This window comes from Petaurus breviceps, unplaced genomic scaffold (genome assembly GCF_028583685.1).
Source record: "Petaurus breviceps papuanus isolate PSGF00001 unplaced genomic scaffold, PetGlider_PUasm1.0 214, whole genome shotgun sequence".
Classification (NCBI taxonomy): domain Eukaryota; kingdom Metazoa; phylum Chordata; class Mammalia; order Diprotodontia; family Petauridae; genus Petaurus; species Petaurus breviceps.
In genome coordinates, this window is record NW_027185863.1 from 14,316,101 (window position 1) to 14,323,925 (window position 7,825).

Genomic DNA, 7,825 nt, shown 5'->3' on the forward strand with positions numbered 1-7,825 from the left:
ATATTTGTAATCTCTATAGGCATTGTGAATATGGCATTGCTGATACAGTATTTAAAATGACAAAGCAGAAAAAAATGAATATAAAGATCTGTAGATTTATTGTGCCAAACGTATTTTCTCTTGCATCTCCTACTTCCATTTTTTTTGCACACACTTGGGTGGTGATTATAAATTGGTAGTGTCATACAGAGGACAGATGCCATTTCCATTTTCTAATATACAGTTAACTTTTAATGGCTCTGTTTATTATAAGGTTTGGTAGAGCTATTTCTCCATTGCCTTTTATAAAAATCTTACTATTTTTTATTAAGTATAATGGCTTACTTTTATATAACACTTTAATTTTGTAATCATTTATATGAAATGTTTATCTCACTTGTTACTCACATTGTCTCATTTGATCCTCACAATAACACTGTGAGTAGATGCTATTATTATGTGTAATTTACATATGAGCCTTAGAGAGGATAAGTGATTTGCTTAAAGTCACACAGTTAGTAAGTGTCTAAGGCAAGATTTGAACTGAGATCTTAACAGCAAATCTAATGTTTTCTCCATTATACCAAATACTTAATTCATAATTACTTAATTCATAATTACTTAACTCAATCTTTGTTCAGCTCTCATTTTTTCTTCTTTACTTAATTCATAATTACTTAATTCAATCTTTGCTCAACTCATTTTTCCTTCTTTACTTAATTCAATCTTTGTTCAACTCTCATTTTTCCTTCTTACCTCCTATTTAAACAAAAATTTTTCAAGGAACTTTTTAGTGACTTTTGATGTACCTTTGAGTTAATCTCTAAGAGGAAGTCAGCTATGGTGGAAAACAATAAACTTGGAGTTAGAGGACTTAGGTGTAAATACTATTTCCAACACCTTCCAGTTGTGTGACATGGGATGTTCTACTTAACCTGAGTCTCAGTTTTATCATCTGTTAAGCAGGAACAACAATACTCATACTGTGTACCTCACCACATTTTTATGAAGAAAGCGCTAAATATATGTAATTTCTTATTAGTTGCCTCAATGGGCCTCCATTTTCTCATCTATAAAATGAGAAGATTGAACTAATCATCTCTAAAGTTCCTTTCCAGCTCTAAAAATCTGATTTATAGCTATAAGGAGGATCTTTGACCTTTTTTTTTAAAGCTATTCATATTACTAACTGACCACTTATTAGAACAAAGTAGAGGAAATGCCCTATCCAGTCCAGCCTTTCCAACTTTGAAATGTTATCATTCTAATTCTATAATTTCATGTTTTGACTGATAAGGAAGATGCATTAATATTTACATTCATGTGAGCAATCAAATCAATCACCATTCATCAAGTGCCTCCCATGTGTCAGGCATTTGCTAGCTCCTGGGGATACAAAGATAAAAACAAAACAGTACCTGCCCTCAAGGAGCTTACATTCTACTGGGGGAATCAATATGAAAACATCTAAGTAAAAAAAAAAAAGTATATATATATATACACAAAGTGTATTATATGTACATATGTAGACATACACATATGCCTATACACATGTTCACACATATCCACAAGCATATTCATATAGATATGCATATGTGCAGTGTATATATACATCCATGTAACACAACATACATACATATACATGTATGTGTATATACTTTCCTATCTATATATGTGTGTGTGCTTTCCTGTATGTGTGTATATAAGAATATGTGTATATACACATATTCATATACACACACAGACACACATACACTTTCCTGGTTCATCTCCTGAAACCAGTGACCCCAGAAATTCAAATATGTGTGTAATATACATATAATACACACATGTGTACATATATGCATGTATATATATTTATTTATAATGTATAGTGGAGTACTATAGTAGCAAGCACCCCAGCGTCCCCAGGGTTGCTGCCACCACAGGTTCTTAGATCTGCTTTGATAAAGGAAAGCAACTCAAAATGGGTTAACAAGCTTACTTTAATCAATCAAATATGTATCATTTACCTAGTTCAGGGGAAAAAGGTCAGCACCCCGAACTTCAGAGTATACAGACAGAATTATCAAGACAGAGAAACAGATCAAGCAGACAGTTTTCCAAACTGTCCAACCATTACATCCATACCAAATCAACATCTGGGTTTTTCAAAGCCGGGGGACTCTCAACAACGGCTTCCCAGAGTTTCATTTGATCAAATCACAGAACACTTCTCAAAGTGAGCCCCAAAACAAAACCTCACATCAGGGCTTATATAGCCTTCTCCTGGGTCAGAGAATGTAACCACCTTATTGTCTCACTGGCCAATCAAAAAGTATCTACTGAAAAACAAGCCTCCCACCCCAGGCTCCAGGTGCACTTTAGCCTAGGGGCAGGGAAGATCTTACAAATTTACATTCCTATTACAAGTACAAGTAAAAGACTTGATTGTCCAAAAAAAAAGTAAAAAAATAATGGTAGGATTCCTCATAATCAGAGAATCTCAGGGACCCCCTTGATTAATCTGAACCAGAATCTCCTCTACTAGATATACCTAACAAATGATCGCATGATTTTTGCTTCTAGGCATCCACTGAGGGACAACCCACTTCCTCTTGATATATGTGTGTGTATACATGTATGTATATGTGTATGTGTATAAAATATATGTATATATCTGTAATGGGAATGTAAATTTATGTTCTTGCCATCTTTCTAAGATTGTATTGTGTAAGATCTTCCCTGCCCCTAGGCCATTTAATTGGCTTAAGTGCACCTGAATCCTGTGGTGGGAGGCTTGTTTTTCAGGGGATACTTTGTGATTGGGTCAAGAAGGTTATTACATTCTCTGACCCTGGACAAGGCTATATAAATCCTGATATGAGGCTTTGTTTTGGGGCTCACTTTGAGAAGTGTTGTGTGATTTGACCAGAGGAGATTCTGGGCAGCCATTGAGAGCCCCCTGGCTTTGAAAACCCAGATGTTGATGCTTCCCTCTCTGGTAACAGTGATTAGGTATGTATGTAATGGTTGGACAGTTGGAAGCCTGTCTGCTTGATCTGTTTATTGCTCTATCTTCTTGTAATTTCTGCTTGTAACCTCTGTATACTCTGAAGTTCAGGGTGCTGACTTTTCCCCCTGAACTAGGTAAATGATATGTTTGATTGATTAAAGCAAGATTGTTAACCCATTTTGGATTGCTTTCCTTTAGAAAAACAGATCTAAGAACCTGTGTTAGCAGCCACCCTGGGGATGCTGGGGTGCTTGCTGTTACAATATCTCTGTGTATACATGCAGACACACACATACACTCATACATACACATACATTTACATGTACATCTACATCTGTATTTGAATTTCAGGGGTCACTGATTTCAGGGGATGGACCAGGAACGTTCTTTTGCAGGAAAAGTCACTTGAGCTGAGCTTCACATGGAAGGGGGGATAAGTGGTAAAGTTGAAAAGAGTTCATTTATGGTACAGACCAGCTGGAAAAAGTTGGATTTAGTAAGGAAAGCAATAGATTTTTATGGTCCTCATTTTCTAGAAGAATTAAGAAAAAGAGAAGAAGTAAAATTTGTCATATTTCACCTAAAATCTATTTTTGTCATTCAATGTTTCTACTAAGCACCAAGCCCAGAACAGTATAAAATAATGAGTCATGCTCACATAGGTTAATTTCTCAAAATTTTGTTTAACGCCTCTAGTTTTCATCCTATTCTTCTTCATGGTGTGGACTGATACTGGATGATTTCTTTTTTTTTTTAAAGCAATTGGGGTTAAGTAACTTGCTCAAGGTTACATGGCCAGTTATTTCTGGGTGTGGTGCTGAGTATCCGAGCCCGGATTTGATCCAGGTCATCCCGACACTGGAGCCAGTGCTCTTACTCGCTGAGCCACCTGGCCGCCCCTAAGCAATTGGGGTTAAGTAACTTGCTCAAGGTTACAGGGCCAGGTGTTTCTGGGTGGGTGCTAAGTGTCTGAGCCCGGGATTCGATCTCCAGGTCTTCTCAACACTGGAGCCAGTGCTCTTACTCGCTGTGCTACCTGGCCGCCCCATGGATGATTTCTAAAAGACTATGCTAATATAAGACAAACTCTAGCTGGTCCTAGTGGTCCAAGTATGTGAACTTTCTGGGCAACTGAGTCAGGAACACAGTGTGGCAGACCTGTCAGCCAGGCTATAAATATTTATTAAGCTATGTGCCAGCACTAAGTTCTGGGGACCATCAATGCAGTTTTTGGAGGGGGCCGTGAACCCAAGTAGTTACTGTAAAAGAGAGAAACTTATAGTAAATGGTGCAGGCATACAGTCAGCACTCCCTATACCTTACCTCCTGATCCAGTATTGCCCGCCCAGCTTAAATCTCTGTTCTTTAACCTATTCCCTACCCTTCTCTGATGTCACATTTTTGTCTCTCCAAAGGAACCCTGAGAACCAACATTCTTGGCTTTTTTGGTTCACATTTGTTTGGCTTTCAATTTGGACTCTTCCTCTCTTCCCAAGAGGGAATTGTCCTATTTCTGTCACAGTGCTCTATAATTATTGCCAATTATTAACCCTTCTCTGATGCTATCAAAATAAATGGAAACACTTTGAATATCTGCCCATCAACAGACCTTGTGACTGGTGCCCAAGAAGCAGATTTGCTAAGTTGAAGGGGCTCATTGCAAAAGGACTGGCTACTAGGTGATGTTTCCTTGGACATTAAAAAGTTCACTACAAATATTAATATTTTTTAAAAACTTAGAAAATTGTGATTGAGATCTGCATCAGTGAAGAGAGCAGTCATACTAAAATTATTACTTTTTTATTATCCAATAAATCAGTAATAAATTATTAAATATTGATGGAATAGTGAAATATCATCACATTAATTAAAAATACAGCCAGTGAATACAGAAAGAGGAATTATAGGATATTCTTTTGCCCAGAGATTCCATTCACATCACATAATTGAAAATGGCACCAAATGTTTTGGTTTGTCTACCAGTCAAGTAAGGGAAGATTGGAGACTTGGGGAAGAATCCTAAAGTGTGAATGTAAGGGTAATGAGCCAAAGATGAAGGAACAACTGTGACTTAAAAAAAGAAAGTTAGTCTTACTAGGGGATTGGACGGTGCATAGGCCCTAACAGGTGATTTTATTAAGAGCAAAGTTATTAAGCTGTGATACCCACATTAGAAATTCTTTCATCTAGAATCAAACATTGCACTGAATCTTCAGAACTAAAGAATCTTTCACATCTAACTGCAAAGTAATGAAGCCAAGGACACACAATCAATCCCTTTTGTTATTCTGACTTCGGTCGATCAGGCCCCTTCTGGCCCAACCTGTCTTACAGCATTCATCTGTCCAGATAAATCAGTTATTATATATTCATATCCTATCAGACATTCATTTTATCTCTGCTAATAATCTTAACTAAATGTATAGTAGCAAATGATGACCTAGAATTCAACTATTTCCAATTGAGTATCAGCCTCTTTTTCCTATTAGAATAGGAAGCTATTCCTAACAGAAAAACTTATCTACGGAGCAGAAACAGGCAAAGAGATGAATTGTCCATGAAATGGAGACATGATTTCACACCAAGATAACTACCACCTAGATTATAGGGCACGTAGTGGAGAAGTATGAAGGACAAAATAATCTGACCCTTAATAACAAATAATTCATGTCAGCTCTGTTCTTCCCTTAGCTTTCCAGTTTTCAGAAGGAGGAGACAGATGGAAAGGACAGAATCTGCAGAGGCAAATCTGGGTTGACGTAAGGCAGGATGCCATTACAATTGTAATGGAACCATTTTCTAGGTGGAGTTGATCTTGCCACTCTGATTGAAGACATGACACTTATATTTCCCTCTCTTCTTGGGTTTCAGATTCTTCAGGTTGTGTCTACTTCATATTCTATTCTATTTTTTATATTTTTTTGTCTTTTTGGAGAGGGAAAGGCAGGGCAGTTGGGGTTAAGTGACTTGCCCAAGGTAACACAGCTAGTAAGTTTTAAGAGTCTGAGTCCAGATTTGAACTCAGGTCCTCCTGACTTCAGGGCCGGTGCTCTATTCACTGTGCCACCTAGCTGCCCCATCAATTTCTTATTCTAACTAGCCTCCTGGGGCATCAAGGTTTTATTATCTTTCAGACACATGATGTCTGACTGTAGCCACTGGCCACGCATTTGAGCTGTGTGGAGCTATACAAAAGCATAACAGGCCATCTCAGGAGGGAGTGGGTTGTCCCTCAGTGGATGCTTGGAAACAAAAGTCATATGGTCGTTTGTCAGGTATATCTAGTAGAGGAGATTCTGGTTCAGATTAATCAAGGGGGTCCCTGAGATTCTCTGATTGCAAGGAATATTATGACTGTTTTCTGACCTTTTTTTTGACATCAAGTCTTTTAAAATCTTAGCATTTACTTCTCCTATTAAAAAACCCCAACGCTATCTCAAAGGTTTGGGGTGAGGAAAGCACTCAAACTGTAAAATGCTATATCAATATGAGTTATTATCATTATTTTCAGACTCAATCAACCACACAGTTATCTTCTGTAAGGAGAAAAAATTCCATTAAGCTGCCATCCAGCATGAGTGACAGGACCATTTTCTGTTTCCTCAAGATTGCAATCTTCTAGGCTGTTATGAAAACATTCACAAAATGTCTGGTGAAAATTATGTTTACTGTTGTAGTTCCTTTAACTCTTTTCAGAGCATGGTTAGCATAATTTTCCAAATGTTAGAGGAAGTTTACATCATTTTTTTCACAGAAATGCTACCTCTTATGTAAAATTAATATTGCCTTTGGTTCTTCTACTGCCACCTATGGGCAAGGGCTAGTTTAAAAAGGTAGCAGCACAATTGGTGAATCTAAGTCAAAAATTGTCATGTACCAGGTCAGAATTGAAACTAAATTTTTTTACCAGGAGATGGAGGCACCTCACCAACCAAAGCCCTTGAGCGTGGCTGAATCCCAGAAGATTTGAAAAGGCAGTTCAACGCCTTATGGTCAAAATACTGAAATTTAAAAATGAATATCTAGACCAACTCTGATGATGTCAAATTTCAGAGATGGAAAACAAAACAAACAACCCTTCCCCCCCAGGCCCCTCCCCACCCTCTCCTCTACCACTAATTCCACAGTCAGAATACTTGAGTTCAAATTCTACCTTTGACCTGTTTGATCTTGGCCAAATTATTTAACCTCCTTGGACCTCTGTTTGTTCTTTCCAGCTCTACACCTATGATCCTATGAGCCTTAATAATGATATTAATACTCAAGAGCAGTGCTGTGCTACAGACAACTTGAACCGGCTAGTGAAAGTCAAACATCAAATTTTTAATGTGAGCATTTACACATCAGAAATGGACAAACATGCTACAAATCAGGGCTTGATTTATTGTTTTCTTGATTGACTGGACTTAAGAAAATGATGGAGAAAATGTTAATGCAGATCAAACTTAAAAGTATGCATTGAATGCATTTTTTCCCCTCCAGAGAGTCAGTTTGCTAAACATTTACCTGCACATTCCTACTCATGGATAAGTAGTTCCCCCTTTACCATTTCTCCAACTTATTAAAGGTGTTTTGAGATAGATTGAGATTTTAATTGAGATTTATCAATTACAGATTATAGCACTTGGAAATGGAAATCAATTTCAAAAGGCCTGCAAAAGTTCTATTCAAGCTATGAATTAAAAAAAAATAAATGTTATTAATATATTTTGTTCTTATATCACTTACATTTTGTAATGTATACTTCCTCCCCAAGACCCATCCTGTGAAAGGAAGGAAGGAAGGAAGGAAGGAAGAGAGAGAAAGAGAGAGAGAGAGAGAGAGAGAGAGAGAGAGAGAGAGAGAGAGAGA

The 7,825-nt window shown here is 37.3% G+C and overlaps 1 long non-coding RNA gene across 15 annotated transcripts in view; it reads right to left on the bottom strand.

The window, feature by feature from the left end:
* The window catches only part of LOC138165769 (uncharacterized), a 90,916-nt gene that overhangs the window by 42,782 nt on the left and 40,309 nt on the right, over positions 1 to 7,825 (bottom strand). The window lies entirely within an intron of this gene.